At 39.0% G+C, this 19,838-nt stretch overlaps 1 long non-coding RNA gene and 2 other non-coding genes across 3 annotated transcripts; 1 reads left to right on the plus strand and 2 right to left on the minus strand.

Annotated features, from left to right (window-relative positions):
- Positions 1-10,975: 10,975 nt before the first annotated feature.
- On the minus strand, positions 10,976-13,718 carry LOC139435729 (uncharacterized). The gene is made up of 2 exons (XR_011644937.1): positions 13,669-13,718; positions 10,976-11,626 (listed from the first exon to the last, which is right to left on the minus strand). It is a non-coding gene; the product is annotated as an uncharacterized lncRNA (long non-coding RNA).
- On the plus strand, positions 11,299-11,372 carry trnat-agu (transfer RNA threonine (anticodon AGU)). The gene has a single exon. It is a non-coding gene; the product is annotated as a tRNA-Thr (tRNA).
- Positions 13,719-14,214: 496 nt separating the features above from the next.
- Positions 14,215-14,296, minus strand: trnas-uga (transfer RNA serine (anticodon UGA)). The gene has a single exon. It is a non-coding gene; the product is annotated as a tRNA-Ser (tRNA).
- Between the last annotated feature and the right edge of the window lie 5,542 nt (positions 14,297-19,838).

Below are 19,838 nucleotides of genomic sequence, written 5' to 3' on the forward strand. Positions count from 1 at the left end.
AGACGTCATTTGTGTCTGAATAACGTTTTGTTCATGAGTTATTGATCCGTGAAATCAGAATCTCCCGATATCGTTCCAACTTTACTGAACTAAGCCAGAAGACCGTCTCATTTCGTAGACCGCTCGGTTTGCTGTTCCTTCACTTATATACATTTATTTTGGACGAAAACTTAGCGTGAGAAAAGGCAAGTGTGGCCCTGTTATATATGCTGCAGGAATAATAAGGGAAATAGGAAGCAGGCGAGCAAGTGGGCGGGGAAAGTCAGGTAATGGCGGGAAACGGGTTACTGCAGGACATAAAGACTGCATCTGAAATGACTGGAGAGCTTAAGTACAATTATTCTTTCCACTTCCGAAAGTACGTGAAGTTCCACTTGAAGTAGCATACATTTAGTCATTAAAGGGTATACAGGTAGGCTCATGGGGACATCTGTGTACATTTAATTAACAGTGGTACAAACAGAACTACTGTGATGTACGTAGATGTCTGTGTAAGGTCTGCGAGGGAATACATCGGCCACGGATTAAGTTCCAATTGGCTGTTGTTAAACTCATCTAGCAAAATGTAGTCTATGTAAATAATGAAATACGTCTTGTTAGCTGTCACCAGACGATTCAGTCACAGTTTATCATCAGTTGTATTAACCTTTGATGCTCTATTTCTTGTGGTCATCATGAAATGCGTACCGCCTTTGTAAAGGACAAAGGGAAGTAAAAGAGGGGTGTTTGTTGCTGATAACAACACGCAGGGGGAAGCCGTTGCAGTGACCAGTATATGCATCATCTCACACTGAAAGAATTTGTCCAAATGACACATTCATTCGTGATAAGCAACGGGCGATTTCCATGACCAAGTCTGACCTGAGCACACATGTAGTGTTATTCATGCTGCTGAGTAAACCCCACCAGCCCGCTGTGTGGAAAGAGTTTCCAAACTGAACGTTTACTGGGTCATTGGAAAGTGAAAGGACGAAAAAGATGTCAGTTTGAAACTTGAAATGACAACAAAATCAAATGATTTGCCAAACATATAACTGAACTGATATTAATACAAACAAGGACTTAATTAACCTGGGAATGTTTAACTTGGCTCAACAGATATGGATCTTGATCTGAGGAAAGTTGCAAAACAAACATTTCTCAACATGTTCAGGACAAATAAGACGGCTTTTAGGTTGTAGTATAGTTAGGAATAAAAAAACATAGTAACACTCAGCAAAGACTATCCTGTAATAATAATCATTCAGATTCACATAATGGTAACAGGGCAGTGGGTAAGTGGCGCAGTGGACTAGTGCGTTGGTGTTCTGATCAGGGAGCACAGGTTCAAACCCCACTGCATGTAGTTGTGTCCCTGAAGACACTTCACCCCAAAGTGCTCCTGTGGGGATTGCCCACAGTATTGAGTATGTAAGTCGCTTTGGATAAAAGCGTCAGTGATTTTACAAGCATACATTATATTGGACCTGAGTTAGCGTTCACATTACGGTTTTAAATGTATTTATATTTTCCGAGGAAAACAATATTTTCGGGGGGAAACTAGGCCTTAATGCCATAAGCACATTTTGATTTTACTATATTTATTTTATGGTTCTGAAATACTTTACTACAAGTACAGTTCTGAAATCAAATCCTTGAGTGAAGTTGAAGTATGTATGTTTGATAAGCAAAAATATTCTTATTAATATTTTCACATTATCCCTTTCAATGTTTTTCTACCATATTTGGTGTTATTGGATTACACATGTGGCTGTATTAATAAGTATGTTGCAATGTATTGTTGTAAATGTTCTGTAAGAGCAGCATTGTACTATGAATTTGTACATTAATACAGTGCTTGATAGTTTAGTGGTAGAATGAATGAGGTTTGAAAACAACCATATTTTTTTCTATTTAGTAACTACAGTAATCCTTGGTTCTCAAAAAAACAAACAAGCACACATGCTAACAATCCCAGGTTGCTATGGAAACATTCTTCTTAGTAACTGTATTACATAATCGCTCTGAACGGAATTGTGCTAAATGAAGTTCTTGTGAAAGCAACAGGAAGTACAGAATGATCCCTGACGGTGAACCACAACGTAGGAGTTAAAAAGAATGGAAACTCTATGGTGTGGCCTGTGTTAACCTGTGTGAGTAAGTGGGAGAGGTTATGGTGAAATAAGCTATCATTAATACACATGCTTTAACCTTGACACCCAGTTACATAAACTGTCTGGTTCCTGCTGACCCTTCATGAAAACAAAACTCAAACGTCTGGAACTACTTGTACTTGCTTGATCTCCAACACTGCAAGTATCAATCTTGAACATCTGTGGTTTCAAAGATAACACACAAAAGACTCTTGGCATCTTAGACCCGATCTGGACTTTGAATTGATCCTCCCAGTTCTTCCTTGGTTTATCATATCTTCCCTAGACTGGACATCAGCTAGGAGTAGGCCATAGCCCCAGCTACTAGCTATGTTAGCGTAGCTCATTAGAGTTCTGGGAAATACGGGAAATATCTTTGGTGGTTATCGTCTAAAGGTCCACTGCATTCGATCCAACCCCAGCGACTGTATCTCCATGCTATGCCATACATGCTCCAGCTACTTTGTTAACCACAGGTTGAATATCAGCCTGCACATTAAAATCAGGCGCTAAAGACCTAAATACGTTTTGCCAAGGGGTCAAGACCAAGCATCCACATGTCCCAAGTTAGGAATGAGAACATGTTGACGAAACTGACAGGACAATCATTTACCGGAACCTTAAAACGATGTAGAACTTGTTTAGTTTCTGGGTCTTTTTAGTTATTTAGACAACACATCATTCTGCTGTAGATTGACAAAATAAGAACACCCAACTTGTTCTTAGGGAAGTTCTCAGAGGAGCAAAGTTGGACCTAGTGTTGAACGTTTTCTTGTCATGCTGAAATCCCGCGAAGGTTGACATTGAACCTAATCGACGATACAGGTCTTTTGTCATATTCTGTAGAACCACCGATTGTAGCATTTTCAGGGTCTTCCAAATCTGTCACAACTGACACTTGTAAAAACGGACTTTTCAATCTGCCACCTTTTACGGTTGGGGTCCAATAAGGTTTAGGCAGCTGCTCGTAAGATGTGGCCAAATGCACTGTTGTCTGAACCTCTGTTTGGTCTTTGCATGATCCCTCCTAATTTGTATCTGTCCCACAAGTACTGACTTACCTTTAACCCACCCTTCCCTCCTCCCTGCAGCAGGTAAGAGTGACTCACTGTCTCTTTTGACCACGTTTGCCCCACCCATCCGATAATGAGTCAGCGTTTGAGAGTAAAGCTGTGTACCCACATGTCCTATAACTTTGATAACCGTGTTGTTTTGTCTTTTTAAGTAGACAAAACAAATAGTCTGGAGCTCTTTCCTGCAGTGTAGTTAGCTGTGTGTTTATGTGCACAAACAGGACATATACACACACATCAGTATTACATAAGAATACTTTCCAGACTACACAAATTCATTGACCCCTAACCCAACCCTGTTCCTCATCTAATGACTCATCTGGAAGCTTAGCCTCAGTCTCTATTTGTAGGCAACATTTAGATGAATCAATTCACTTGGAAAAGGTGTAGTTAATGATATAATGCACAACGGGCTTGGTGTTGGAGCTGAGAGGAATACAGACAGAGGACAGATTAATGTAACGTGTTGGTCATACTGGCTCGTATTTAAATGTGGGGTCATTGCTCAGACATGTCATTGTACCTAACAATCTGGTTAATGAACCGTTAAAAAAAAAAATGTATTAACATGGATCGTGTTTAGTGATATCCTTTTATTGTATAATTTTTATTTTACTGAATAAGTAGGGGTTTTGCATACACATGCAACATGCAACAAATGTGACTTTCTCCTAAAAAAATACAAAAAAAGCACATATGTGAAAAAAGTATTAATTAATTAAAGAACAACAAAGATGAAAAATGGTTGTCATCAAATAATAGTGCATCCCTACTCCTGCAAAACAAACAAACAAAAACCCGCCCACCATCACCAACCACACACACATATATATGTATGTATTTAAATCAATATCTGCAACATGTCAAACTGACAGTGTGACACTGATTTAAAAATAAATATGTTTGAGCTCCTGTTAAGTCAGTTATATAAAAAGATACACATTGTGTGCACACCAAATATGAGCAGAATTCTCTCGTTTGGTTTTGGGTTTCAGCTTTTTATTTGTCATCACTTGTTCCTATTCTCTCTGATATCGGACTTAGACCTGCTGCTGTTGTGGCTCCAGTGACAGCAGCATAACACTGTTACAGAAAAAGGCCTGATAAGACGATAGACTCAGCAGAAGGCAGACAGAGTGATAACAGCCTGGAGTACAGATGTTATTTCGTCTGTATTTTTACGGGAATCTGCCAACCCTAATACCATTGTTTTTATTGAAAGATATCAATATTTTTTACAATCCTAATTATAATTCAATAATTACATCAATAAATAAATTAAACAGTGGCAATCATTACTGGAAATCTTGATGTTTTAATAAGCACTTTCAACAGGTTTCATAATGAAATGTGGGGCTTCGTGTCGAAAAATGTGAGAAAAAACAGTCTTTCTGGGATCATGACTCCTGGTTACGGTCCTATCAAATGATTCACCAGAGAGAGTCAATGTTTTTAAAGCTCTGCAGGACCCTCAAACAACTCTGATTGGAATTCTAACGTGAACTGGACTTTTAATTACAAAAACTACAAGTGTGAACTCTGGCCACCTCCCTGCAGTGATTCCCTTCTCACAGCACTTTGACCACAGTCAGCTTTCCCCCGCTGAGGTTCCTATCTTCCTCTGCGCCCCGGTGAAGGTTCAATTCGTCAGAGTTGTCACAAGTCACGACTCGACCTTGTGAGCATTCTTGCTTCTGCGTGTTTCACATGAAGGCTCAACAAACCTCACACTCTTCCAGTAAAGTGAGAGTTTTACCACAAAAACAATGCTGCTTCTGATAAACAGACATGCAGTTGAAGGGTATGCTAACCCAGCCCTGCCAAAACCACGTTACACAACTGTGCAAGCTTGTTCCTCTGGGCATGCCTTGGAAAAAAGTAATAAAGTCAGAGAACACCATGTATTTATAAAGTCTTACTCACTTCTCCCATACAGCACTTTTCTGAGGAATACCCCTCTGACTTTCTCAACATTTCCTCCCCCCTTGACCATTCATATGAGCACCAAACGTGGAAAAAGAAAAGAAAGATGAAGGGAAAACAATTGTAAAGCACCTGAAATCAAATCCAGCTGGGCTTCATATTAGATATCACCTAGAGACAGGAGCAGCAGGGAGGAAGCCATTACACCACCAGATGTGTCCCATTTCCAAACCACATGATATGTATGGATCATACTTGTATTGTGTGATGAAATAAAGAAATTAATAACCAATTAGCCAGTCAAAACACGAAATAATCAGAATACAAAGAAAAAAAGCAGAGAAAAAAGCTAAATGACTAAAAGTTTTCCTTCCATGATCTGTAAGAGAGAGAGACACCATACATCGATGTTATACATGTATACTTCCAATCTAAGAGATACAAATGGATATGTCTAGCAAAACAGATTGACTTTTTTTTAAGTAATTATTTCCGTTAAAGGGAAAATTGTTATCGGTTATTTCTCAGGATTTAACAGAAATTGGAAATTGCTGCTATTTAGCTGGGCCATCTTGGTTTTTAGCACAAATAAAACATTATTTACTTTTTGGAAAGATTGAAATATTGCTTGCTTTTTTATGAAAGGAACACTTCTAAAAATGTCCATTTGATATGTGATTTCTCATAGCATTCAAGTATAAAATGTATTCAATATATATTGGGTGAATCAGTATCGATTCCATGTCAGTCATTACTGAAAATTAACATTACACATAACAAACACTTAAAGCAATTCAAGTAAACTGTAGACCAAAGAAGAAGACCCAGAAGAAGAATGAGGGATGATGAACACGTGGGTCATACCATGATTTAAAGTTGAGCCAGAAATGTGCTGTGTCACCATTTATATCTCCCCTGTCTGTATTAAACATGACACAGGATTTGTACAGAGTGTCTGACAGATATGACTCATCAGCTCCCATTGGAGGTGAGGGATTGAAAACATATGATGTTTTACAGTATATAGCATATTCCTTGATGCATATGCAGGAAATAACTTGGGCTTCACTGGGGAACAAAGCTAAGTGAGAAATGAAACATTTGTGCACACCAAAAACACACATTGAATCACTGCATGCCTTACAATTGGATCCAGCTTTTTTTAATACATTGAATGTTTTTAGAATGAACACATGTCACCTTGTTGGGCCATAGCCAGGATTTTCAGATATACTGTGGTCGACAGTATGTTTCCCCAGCACACAAAGCCCATCATATAAAATAAATGATTTCATGTTTTTTTATTTCTATATTTCAAATATATGTTTTATTTGTTTTAAATGAAACTCTTACTACTAACGTCAGATTTATACAAACACATTCTTGTTTGAGTGTTTTTGTTTCAATTCACAAATGTTACCACATGTTGACTGTAACTCGGGACTAAATATGTTTCCCTTTAAATGTATTACAAATTGCAGTTTTGCTATGGACATATCATGTTTATGAGACACTGGGGTTGGAGAGGAACACCAGATGCTCAGGTATACATAAAGGAAACTATTTATCTAGTAAAGTACTATTAATGCACTGGCATTGTCAAACTTCCATAAATATGGAAAGAACAACATATAAAGTGAATTGCTACACCTTAGATCAGGGGTGTCAAACTCAAATACACAGTGGGCTAAAATAAAAAAACGGTACTAGTCGAGGGCCGGACTGGTTCAATGTTTATTGCAAAACGTATTGAAATGAACTTATTGCACATATTAAACCTGGAACTAACAAAGCTTAAATTGTTGCCTATAAAAACAACATTAAATAATCAGTTGCATTCATTTCTTATGGCTCTATCTGCAGCTTTTCATCAGTCATTTCTTATGATTACATTTTTCCACAGGCCAACAACAGCTTCAAAAAAACTATTTCCCTCAAAGAAGAAACCAAACATGCCCTGTTGTTGTGAGAGAAAAAGTGCAGAAGGAAACATCCATGGAAACTCAGGTTGCTGCTCCGTGATGCTAGTTAAAGCAGATACCTGGCATCTCATCTCGGGTGCAAGGTCATCAATGTTTGGGCTCAGGCTCTGAGCGGAGGAAACCCTCAGGATGGAGTGAAGGTGTGCGTGCAATATACCGGCGGGCCAGATCTAATAGTAATCAAACATTATCCTGCGGGCCGAAATTAAATCCACCAAGGGCCTGATTTGGCCCCCGGGCCTTGAGTTTGACACATGTGCCTTAGATCAGTGGTTCCCAAACATTTTGTGCCCAAGGCACACCAAAGGACAAGTAAAAATCTCAAGGCACACCTATTGTGCAAAATAGCCCTTATAACACGTGTTATCACTCATATCATGTAAAATATCTGTACATGTGCATGATTATTTACTAATGCCAAATAAAATGTGACAAAGACAACTATATTACTCATGAAATATTTATAAATGAAGTATTTCAGAAATTAATCTGAAACGTTATCAAATTAGGCTTCATCAAAGCAGCAACACACTCATTTAAACCAGACAGGTCACACAATAAAAATTGAGGCAAAGGAAACTCAGCAGAAATTCAGCACAGAGAACTGTCAATGCAAGGAAGCTGCATTGTCCATGGTCCTGAACTACCAATTATAAATGTAACATTTCAGCAATCAGCATTGAAACATGTGCTATTGTAAATATTTTTGCCGACTTACAAATTAGTGAGATACATGTGCCTGTCGGGGCGCGCAGATTTTTTTAATCCTTGGTGGCACTGAGGAGAGGGCCACTCGCAAGTCCTGTTCAACAGAGAGCCGTGACCTCCTGTTGTTCTTCATGTAAATCAGAGTAGAGAACGCCAACTCCAGAGATGGGGTCGTTACTAAACAAATGTAATATATTACATATTACTTTTAAAAAAAAAAGTAATATATTACACTACTTTGTTACTATCTACATAAAGTAACTCGTTACTTTACTCGCCGAGCACGTACGAACTGCGCATGCGTGAGTGGCAATAACTCTCCTTACCAGCAGGCGGCGGTAGTGTGTATTTGTCATTCAAAACAGGCAACAACCGGAAGACAGAGAAGAAGAACAGACCACTACGTGATATAAACAAACAACAAATAGCGTGTGCGTTAGCTTCACCTTAGCATGTGTTCTTTGCAGGTGCTTGTTGAGGTTTGACGTGGTGTTCACAGCAGTGGATAACAGCTTCTGGCCTGGACACAGTTTGCACCTCACCGTCACATTCCTGTCTATTCTTCGGACGAACTCAAAATAACGGGCATACCTCCACCCCTCGAAAGTTATCGCTGACTCAGCCATGTTTATGCAGCACTGCACGTGGAGATGTGGACGCGCAAGTCGCGCAGATTACGTACATATAAACCTACAAAGTACTGATATAGTAAATTAAATAATTATGTTTGTGTAGTTGTATATTGCAATAATAACGTATAGTTGTCACAAAATCCCACGGCACACCCGGACTTGACTCACGGCACACCAGTGTGCCGCGGCACACCGTTTGGGAACCACTGCCTTAGATGATGTTGTGTACTGTATGTATGGATATTTTCCAACATTATGAATGTTGAAGAGGAGGCTTGAGTATGGGGGGTTCAACATTGGCTTGTGGGTTTTCAGGTTGAATTAATAGCAGCTTTGCAAGTGGGAAATGTGATTTCTAATTCTATCTGCCAGAATCTTAGTACAAATATACATATGTACATGTGAATGGACCACACCTGCCGTAAGTGTGGAGTTTGCTCAAATACAATGAATAAACCTTGGAAAGATTTTTAGAATTCCATATTTGTGAGCACTAAGGAGACCAGATGTGATCACCATTTAACCCTCTACAACTCTTTGACAACAACACGACTCCACCCTGTGATATGACTAAAGATTCAGCACTGCCATTGAATTCTTCTGTTATTTTGCAGGAGATTTTTTTCGTGCCATGGCAGACTTTTCCAGTATTAACAGAGAGTGAACATGATTAATTCACAACAGGGAATGTTCTAAAAATAGAGACTTAGTGTGGTTAAAGCGGAGGAAGTGAAGTGCCCTGGTGCTTAGGGACGATTAGTAACAGGAAGTAACTCATGGAAAATGAAAATTACACGCAGGAGAAAAATGTGAGTGAATCTTCTAGGCCTATTTATAGAAAAATAAGAAATGTTCTAAATTCAGAATATTTTCACTACTCAACTTAATGCAGTCACTGAATGATATGATTTCCGATTCCGAGGCATCATTATGGATTGTGAAAGCATGGGCCTTATGCAATTATCCAATTTGTTTTTGATAAGATATTTATCTAAGAACTTGAGTTTCAGGCTCTGCACTTTCCCTCCTCACCTCATACCTCAAAGACCGCACCTACAGGGTTACTTGGAGAGGGTCCGAGTCCGACCCTTGTCAATTAACTACAGGGGTCCCTCAGGGCTCTGTTTTTGGTCCCCTCCTCTTCTCCTTGTACACAAACTCGCTCGGATCAGTCATTAGCCCGCATGGTTTTTCATACCACTGCTACGCTGACGACACCCAATTAATTCTGTCCTTTCCCCGCTCAGAGACCCAGGTCGTCGCACGCATCTCTGCTTGTCTAGCTGACATCTCTCAGTGGATGTCTGATCATCACCTCAAGCTCAACCTTGACAAAACTGAACTGCTTTTCTTTCCGGGAAAAGATTGTCCCACTCTTGACCTAACAATCAACATCGGCACCTCTGTTGTTTCCCCGACTCAGACTGCAAGGAATCTGGGTGTGACCCTAGATAACAACCTGTCCTTCACTGCAAACATCGCTGCTACAACCCGCTGCTGCAGATACACGCTTTACAACATCAGGAAGATACGTCCCCAGCTGACCCAGAAAGCTACGCAGGTTCTGGTCCAGGCTCTCGTCACCTCACGCCAAGACTACTGCAACTCCCTCCTGGCTGGTCTACCTGCATGTGCCATCCGACCTCTGCAGCTCATCCAGAATGCAGCTGCTCGCCTGGTCTTCAACCTTCCTAAATTCTCCCACACCACTCCGCTCCTCCGCTCCCTTCACTGGCTTCCGGTAACTGCTAGAATCCACTTCAAGACAATGGTACTTGTGTACCATGCTGCGAATGGATCTGGCCCTTCCTACATCCAGGACATGGTTAAACCGTACACCCCAGCACATGCACTCCGCTCTGCATCAACCAAACGGCTCGCTGCACCCTCGCTGCGAAGGGGACCCAAGTTCCCATCAGCAAAAACACGTGGGTTTGCTATCCTGGCTCCAAAATGGTGGAATGAGCTCCCCATTGACATCAGGACAGCAGATAGCCTGCACATCTTCCGGGGGAGACTGAAAACTCATCTCTTTCGACTCCACTTCGAGCGATAGAACTATTAACAAAGCACTTATATACTAATAAAGGGCTGGCTTATCTAAAGCCAGTTGAGTAGCATTTGAAATGTGTTTGCTCTATGAAACCTGATGTACTGATTCTGTTTTCTTCAAGTTTGTATTTTGTTGGTCGAACGCACTTATTGTAAGTCGCTTTGGATAAAAGCGTCAGCCAAATGCAATGTAATGTAATATTTCAAAGCAATATGCCAGGCACATCTTCTGCTTTTGCCAAAATAAATCAAATCAATAAATTAAATAAAAGAACCATAAAGGTCTATTATAGGTCAAGCTGTTTTTTGTGAGGTTTTGTGTTTTGACAAAACATGTACATCTTGAACTAAGCATTTCTCAGCTTGAAAACAACATCGTCTTATGGTCTTCATCAGGAATTGGAAATGGCTCAGGTGTTGAGAGTTTGACTTGATACACACATATCATACCAAGGTCAAGAATTGGATTCATCTTATCATTAATAACGTTGTATTTATTACAGGGATTTTTTAAAACATGAACATATATTATTTATTCCATCTCTTGTAAGACCATTGACTTTTTCCAGAAGCCATCAAAACAAACATCTGCTAATCATTCCAATGTTCATCTTATGGTTCCTTAGCGCCACTGTGTGGTAGCAGGTAGGTACTACAGAACATTCACTGTAAGCTTTTCAAGCCAATCCCGAAGTGTTTTGGGTGATATACACACCAAGGCTAGTGGAAACAAACAATATCACTACCGCACTTATGGATCCTATATAAAATGCATTGCCGGCCAAAAGCGGGAGGTGGCACCGTGGCTTAGTTGGTTAAAGCGCCTGTCTAGTAAACAGGAGATCCTGGGTTCAACTCCCAGCGGTGCCTTTTGTATATGGAAAACAATCATTTACCGAGCAGTATGTAAAGATAATACATTACATGTTACATTACTTACATACATACTCAATACTGTGGGCAAGCCCTACAGGAGCAATTTGGGGTGAAGTGTCTTGCCCAGGGACACAACGACTGCAGTGGGGTTTGAACCTGTGCTCCCGTGATCCGAACACCAACGCACCATTCCACTGCGCCACACGCCTAATAAAATATGGTGCACATTTGGCAGCTGCAACACAATGCTGAAATGTAAAAATGTGACAGTCAAAAAGCATAGGTGTTTTAATGCCATATTCACTGAATAACGCATGAACAACTTTTACAAATATTTCTATATAGTAGGGCTGCACGATATATCGTGTCGTGACGATAATCGCGATATGCGCATGTGCGATATTCACATCGCCGGACGTGCGATTTTTTTTTTTAGGACTTGCGATATTAAGTAGGCAAAAGAACTCAAACACGTCATGTTACAATTATTTTGCTGCTTGCTACAAAAGGAAAACTTGCACGGCTCTCATGTCAGGGGTACTTGAGTGAGTGACATGCAGGCTCTGCATGCACAGCAAACCACCAATCACAATCAAATCTCCAAAGCAAACGGACCCGGTGATTAAAGGTAAAAACACTGAATAAAGTAGTTTCATGTGCTTCTCCATGGCAGTTCGGCGCTGCTAACCGAGCTAGCTCAGCTTGTTGCTCTGATAACTTAAGATCCAGACGTCTGTGACTAAAATCCTTCATCCGGTTAAATATAGTTAAAAAAATACCAATTGTATAGCATAAAAGTTCAAGAAAGGATGGTTTGCGGATAAAAAACGGTATTTTCTTCAATTTCTGTATGTCGCAATATATATCGCAGGTGGAAAAAATGTCAGTTTTTTCCAATATCGTGCAGCCCTATAGTCTGTGTTGGTAAATGTCACCAACGTTGCACATTTCCTGCTGAAATACATGCTTTGTGTTAGTCATTATGTTAATACCATATGGAGCTATTTCAGGGTCATTCAAAAAAATACAATTTATTTTTCAGATTTCACTTTTATACATATTTTGATATTTGAATCCTTATTTTTTTCAGTTACAGATTTTTCGTTTTCAGATTCAAAACAATTATTTTTTCAGTTTCAAATCTTGTTTTTTCAAAATGAAAAATCTGCAACTGAATAAGGATTAGGATAAGGATTCAAGGATAAGGATTCATAAGGATATAAGGATTCATAAGGATTAATTAATAATAATTAATTAATAATTCATAAGGATAAGGATTCAAATATCAAAATATGTATAAAAGTGAAATCTGAAAATAAACATTTTATTCAAAAAAATTGCTGAACTGAATCAAAATAATATTCAACCTGAAAAATGATTTCAAATACTTATTTTTATTTTGAATACTTCATTGTATTTTTCAAAGTTCATGATAAAAACTTGAACTTTCAAATCAATTGTATTTTTTTGAATGATCAAAACTTATGACCCTGAAATAGCTCCATAATACCACCCTAAAGTATTTTGTGATCTAAACAAAAAATGAAATTTGAAACCTTTTTGTTTCTGGGTCTCAGGAGTTATAATGCAGTAATTTCATTTAAATCGTTGTAAAATGGGGCATACTACATAACGAACACTTTTGATACACTAAAAACACATTAATGTGATGGGAATGCTCATGTACATTACTTTTACATTTATGTAAGTATACTTTTACTTGTAACAGAGTAGTTATACACAGTGATGTTATTACTTTTACTCAATTAAAATATCTGAGTACTACTTTTCCACAAAGAAACAACAAAGTCAGAGTGTTTCTGCAAATTGTACAACAATACTGTAGTACAATACATGCTTTATGTAGAAATGTACAGTACACAGTATGTATAGCTTCAACGATGCTGTGTTTGTTTCTCCCAGAATAGCTGAATACTACGTGACCAAAACATTTAAAATACCTTTACAGTCAATTACAGTAATGGCACCGGAGCACTAACGTTGCAGTCTATGTTCTCAAGTCCGGACACTTTTTAGACTTGTTTTTGTCCATAAAATAATGCGTGTGTACAAACCGGTAGAAACCTAAGAATACGCTGTAATATTCCGCAGAGCAAATCCACGGTTTCGAGCTGTATTACTAACAAGTTAACATTGTCCGCTATATCGTTACTAACCGATACGAGCCGCAAAGTGCGCATAATCATAACCTCTTCCGCGAAGTCAAGTTTGTGTCCCTAACAATAACCCTGAAATGCATACATGTTTATTGTAATTTGCTTGAAAATACCTCATTTCTTCTGTTACTTCCTTGTCAACACTTTCGGAGATGGAGTGGGCGGTACCATCATTTTTGCCCTACGTCACTGGACCAAGTGACGATGCCCTACCCTGTCATTGGTCGGTTAGGACCAAGTGACGATGCACTGCCCTGTCATTGGTCGGTTCGGACCTGTTAGGACTTGGTCGCTAAAGTGTTAGGAATGGGTAGGAATTGGTAGGAAAGCTGTTAGGAATCGTTTGGATGTGTGTTGAAATAATAACATACGGAACACCTCTTTTTGTTTTAACATCTGATGTTTATAAGTTGCTTAGTTGTTGCAACAGTCCCTGTTACACAACACTTTACAATCAAATGCACACCGTTTTTTCTAGACTAAACACGGGTATATGATCCAAAGTTGAAAAAATACAAGGTAAAAATGAAGTTGTTAGGATGTGTATGTCAATATTACATTTCTATCATGTTCTGCAGTTTATCAGTAAATGTTTGCCCGGAACACGGTGGGCGCGTCTGTGCAGTCTACTCCGCTGCAAATTAACACACGAAAAGAATCGCTGCGAGCAGGGTTCGAACCTGCGCGGGAAGATCCCATTGGATTTCAAGTCCAACGCCTTAACCACTCGGCCATCGCAGCTAGTGAAGGTGTATGGTTAGTCCTTGTCTATTTAAACACACTTTTAAACTAACACAAATACCTGCGTCTTCTTCTTAGATATCACTTGTCAATTGTTTAGTTCAACTATGGACTATTTTGGTGACCTAACACATTTTAAGAATTATATAGATTTCATTTTCTAGCTGCACTCAGTCACCAGTCAGTGGAAATTCATGGGCAACACCTTCATTGGCTGAACTCTGGTGGGGACAAAATGCTTCTTCTCAATTTCATTAGGCCTTATCAACAAGGCCCTGTACCCAAATTGACTTGCAGTATTGCTACACCCTCTCTCTCTTTATTATGTTTCATTAAGCTGGAGCCTTGACATTTACATTTTAAGGTATTTTCATATCCACTTGCACTTTGGTAAAGCACTCATGTAGGACTTTTGAGGCACACCCAGTTTGTGTATTGTATGTTGGTACAAAGATCAGTGTTTTGTGACCTGATTGGCACTCCCTCAGTGTGTTTCCATATATCTATATTTTGCAAACAAATAAAAGAATAATTTACCGATAGCCTTTGTAGAATGTTGACATATGAACCTATATCGGGGTAGACAGATTAGGTACATTACGTTTATTCTATTTGTATATTGTGAATGTATCAACTCTTTCTGAATAAATAGATTGATGTGACTGCACATAGTCCCTTGATCCTCCTTAGTAACAGTCATGTTTCCTTAGCAGCGGTGTGTTAGCAGAGTATTAACAACCTCTGAAATGTCCAAGATGACCAATCAGAATAGAGTATTCAAGCCATGTAATAAAAATAGTTGCGTTATATCCTGAAAGACTGTTCTGTGTCCTTATTACTGTTACTGTAACTGTTTTACTGTAACAGCAGCCTTGCCTTATTAAAGTTGTTTAAACATATTAATCTCTTGAACTTTAGACCAAATACAGTTTATTTACTGGGCCATATACTGTTTGGAGATTACAACAATTTAACCAATCATGTCATTAATTTATATCATCCAGGAGCAAATCCAGGCAATACAATAACAAGCAGTACATAACAATAATTACAATATTTGACAGAATAATATTCCATGTATTACTGACACAAAGGTTTCCTTTTGACAACAGGCTTGTTGCCCAAGTAGAAAAGAGCAACACTCCAAACAACATCAGCTAAGAAAAGGTTAATAGTCTGTAAAATATATACAGTTCAACTAGTCACTGAAATGAATACTGCAGCCCCACCCCTAAGAAAGAACACAGAATTCACTCAGTCATGATAAGAACCAATACTTCTCAAGTTGGAGGAGTTTCCTTCTGCCTCAGTATCTTTCCCAGAAAGGGACTTCCACACACACATATAGATATCTGACTCAAGTAAATGACGTTTTTATGAATGTGAATCACCACATACAAAACAGCTCAGGTTCATCTTTCCTTTTTACATGCTGCTCTGACAAGTAAAACACAACTACCTATGTATTGTTTCAACTATTTCACTCACTTTACCTTATTTAGACGTACAGTACAGTACAGTACAGTCATATTTTATTATAATTCTTAGTTGGCCAGTACATTTAATGTAAGTAAATAGTAAAAAATGCTATCATTAATCAAAAGAACTGTGTGCTCATACTTGTTCAAACATAAGAATGGACTTAGTGTGACTGCTTGTCATTTGTTACGCGTGGCTCCAAGAAAGTCAAACCATTAAAAGAGGGGGGAACTGAAAAAGAAATAATTTCCTCTTTATACACACCCTTTGTACACTGGCTAAACTCTACTGAGTCCCAAGCATGGGTTTCAAACTGCCCCAATGGCCCAGTCTCTCAGGGTCTAGGCTTTCTTGTTATCCCGTGAACGAATAGAACTTAAGGAAGTGTAGTTTACGTTCTGTTTGTAGTGTAAAGTCTTGGTCAATGTACCTATTTTGTGGCAAGTATTTGTGAGGGAAGTTGGGACCATAACGCGATTTGACCCAGCCGCAAAGCCAAATCGGGCCACTGGTGTAAAGTGTCGTTCAATGGCCCTTTCCCCAGTTCCAACCCGCTACTTGCTTGGCGCACACCCATCTTCAATATTAGCCTTCATTTTGAACCTAACCACACACCTTTAAAGTTTTGTGACACCAACTTGGGCCAGGGCATTAAGAAGGGCATTACGTTGTAGGGCCAATTGGTCATGGGCCCGATTACACGTACCATCTTCAACTTCTACCTTCCTCAACTTAACGCCTATAACATAACAGACTGCATCTTTCACGGTTGTGACACTATCTCATTGAAATATTGGTATCAACTGGAAAAGGACTCCAAACTGCTTTGTCTCCAAGAGCACATTTTGCTATCAAGACAAACACAACACACACTCTTCCGGTTAATAATAACTTAGAAATTATACTGTAAGTCCAAGGTAAAAAAAAGAAATACAGATTTGAAAGGACTACAAGTGTCTCTTTCATCCTTGACCAGACCCCAATCCTGTCTGTCAAATTAAAGAGATTATTATCTCAGTGAGGTCTCAACAGTTGATTTTCATGTGAGTACTTTAAAAAAAAGCCTGTACATGAGGTACAAAGTCTAAAATCTTATACAGCAAAACAAATATAGTATGGAAAATTGTATTGTTCTTATAGGCAAGGCAAAGCAAGGCACGTTTATTTATATAGCACCTTTCAACACAAGGAAATTCAAAGTGCTTTACAAAAAATGAAAGACATTAAGAAAATGGCATTTAAAAACAGTCATTAAAAAGCAAAGATAAAAAAATACATGGATTAAAGTTACAGTGCCGTTTAAGATGTGAATAGTTCAATTAAAAGCAGCGGCAAAAAGAAAAGTCTTCAGCCTGGATTTAAAAGTAGTAAGAGTTGCAGCGGACCGGCAGGTTTCTGGGAGTTTGTTCCAGATATTTGGGGCATAATAACTAAATGCTGCTTCTCCATGTTTAGTTCTGACTCTGGGGGCCTGAAGACCTGAGAGATCTGGATGGTTCATAATTTAGCAGTAGATCAGAAATGTATTTTGGGCCTAAACCATTCAAAGCTTTATAATCCAGCAACACTATTTTTGAAATAAATTCTTTGACACACAGGAAGCCAGTGTAAAGACTTCAGAACTGGAGTGATGTGATCCACTTTCTTAGTGTTAGTGAGGACTCGAGCAGCAGCGTTCTGAATAAGCTGCAGCTTTCTAATATATTTTTTAGTCAGACCTGTAAAGACACCATTACAGTAGTCCAGTCTAAAAACATGGACAAGTTTTTCCAAATCCTGCTGTGACATTAGTCTTTTAATCCTAGAAATATTCTTTAGGTGACAGTAGGATGATTTAGTAACTGTTTTAATGTGACTGTTGAAACTCAGGTCAGAGTCCATGACTACACCTAGATTTTTGGCTTTATCTGTTGTTTTGAACATTGCAGACTGAAGCTCAGCGCTAACTTTTAAACGTTCTGCCTTGGCTCCAAAAACCATTACCTCAGTTTTATCTTTGTTTAATTGGATAAAGTTCAGACACATCCAGTCATTGATTTGCTCAATGCACTTACTCAGTGTTTGAATTGGAGCATAGTCTCCTGGTGAAATGGTTATGTATATGTGTGTGTCATGATCCACATTATCTGAGCCAGTGGTAGCATGTAGATGTTAAAGAGAAGAGGCCCCAAGATGGAACATTGAGGTACCCCACATGTCAACTCAATTGTGTATTTACCTATAGAAACAAAAAAAATGCTGTCCTTTAAGTAGGATTCAAACCAATTTAGAACTGTTGCCGAAAGTCCCACCCAGTTCTCTAGTCGGTCTAGTAATATGTTGTGGTCAACAGTGGCAAACGCAGCACTGAGATCTAATAATACTAACACTGAAGTTCTGCCACTGTCTGTGTTTAAGTGGATATCATTGAAGACCTTTACAAGAGCAGTCTCAGTGCTGTGGTTTGTTCGAAAGCCTGACTGGAACACATTGAAACAGTTATTTAAATGCAAGTAATTACTCAACTGTTGAAAAACAACTTTTTCAATAATTTTACCTAGAAATGGCAGGTTTGATATGGGCCTGTAGTTGTTCATTACTGAAGCATCTAGATTATTCTTGTTTAAGAGCGGTTTAATGACTGCAGTTTTCAGGGCCTGTGGAAAAACACATGAAGCTGAGCGCAAGTTCAGACAGGAAGACCTAACACTCCGTATTGCTCGTCATGGCAATACTCGCTCCCTCCACTGGATGACAGGGAGCGCCACTCCTTAGCCAACATATCACTTCCCTCCATTCACAAGCCTAAATATCGCACCTGTTAAACCCTCTATATATGCTCTCCCCTTTCCTATCAGCTGTCTTCCAGGCGTCAACGCGCAACCCTCCTCCACCCCTTCGCCTCCTGCTTCCAACTCAGGGCCAAGCTCAACCTTCTCCCTTCCAACCGGACCTAACCACTTATCACCACCACCAGGTCTAGACCCAGGGGGGTTCATCGGAAACGGTTCTTTCCCTTCCCGAATGATGTCCTACAAAACCTGGGCCTAGTCGCCAAAACACATTTCATTCACTTGTTATAAACTGTCATCATTATGTTTCATTTATATAATGTGACCGATAATAAACATGTATTTCATACATCACGTCTCTCCTGATTGAACTGAGTAAAGAGACTTGTTTACTATGTGAAGTAGATCTGAGGCCATGCAATGAAAAACATCTTTGAAAAATCCTGTTGGAATAATATCAAGGCAGGAGGAGGAGGATTTCAGAAGTTGAATAATGTCCTCTAGGTTTTTATCATTAATCTGATGGAATTGTGTCATGGTGTTTGAATTGATATTAGGTGGACACAGGGACAACACATTTGAGGTACCTGATGCAGAGGCACTGAATGCTTGTCTGATTTTCTGAATTATAGGCAATGATAAAATCTGACTTTCATCGCTGGTGACGGACTGAGCCCGAGTTCAAAGTGCACATGGAAACATGAGTCTGTCCTGGTTGCTATGGAAAACAAAATTAAAAAACTGTTTTCAACGTATCTAAGTAACGTAGTGTAACAAACGTGACGATAAGACCGAAACGGAAGATGGTCGTCTACTTTTACACAACCTATTTAGTCAAATAACAGCAACAACAAAAATGTTGTACCTGTGTTTCAATAATTTAAATTTGAAAATTGGTAGGATTAATTAATCAAAATTGAAAAAAAAGTTGTTTAATTTACAATACAATTTAATCGACTTGCTTTACCGTGTTCCCATCCCACACAAAGAATGCACAAATATGTATGTAATAATAAGGTGTGTCTATGTGATAACAGTATTCCATTTATTAGTCATGGAGCTCCATAATGTCTTACAGTACAAGTTGGTATTTGTAATATCATGTTTGATAGGCTTCCCCACCCTGCCTGTGAACTGCTAAGAGGTCAAAAAGCACTAACACACCTAAAGAGAACACACCTGGTCTTTATCAACTACAGTTACTTATTTACACATTTTGCGACATCAAGTAATGGAGCAATTCAGCATCCACCCACCCACCCACCCATCGCACCCCTGCTTACCCCCCTCCC

Source organism: Pseudochaenichthys georgianus, chromosome 18 (genome assembly GCF_902827115.2).
Source record: "Pseudochaenichthys georgianus chromosome 18, fPseGeo1.2, whole genome shotgun sequence".
Classification (NCBI taxonomy): Eukaryota; Metazoa; Chordata; class Actinopteri; order Perciformes; family Channichthyidae; genus Pseudochaenichthys; species Pseudochaenichthys georgianus.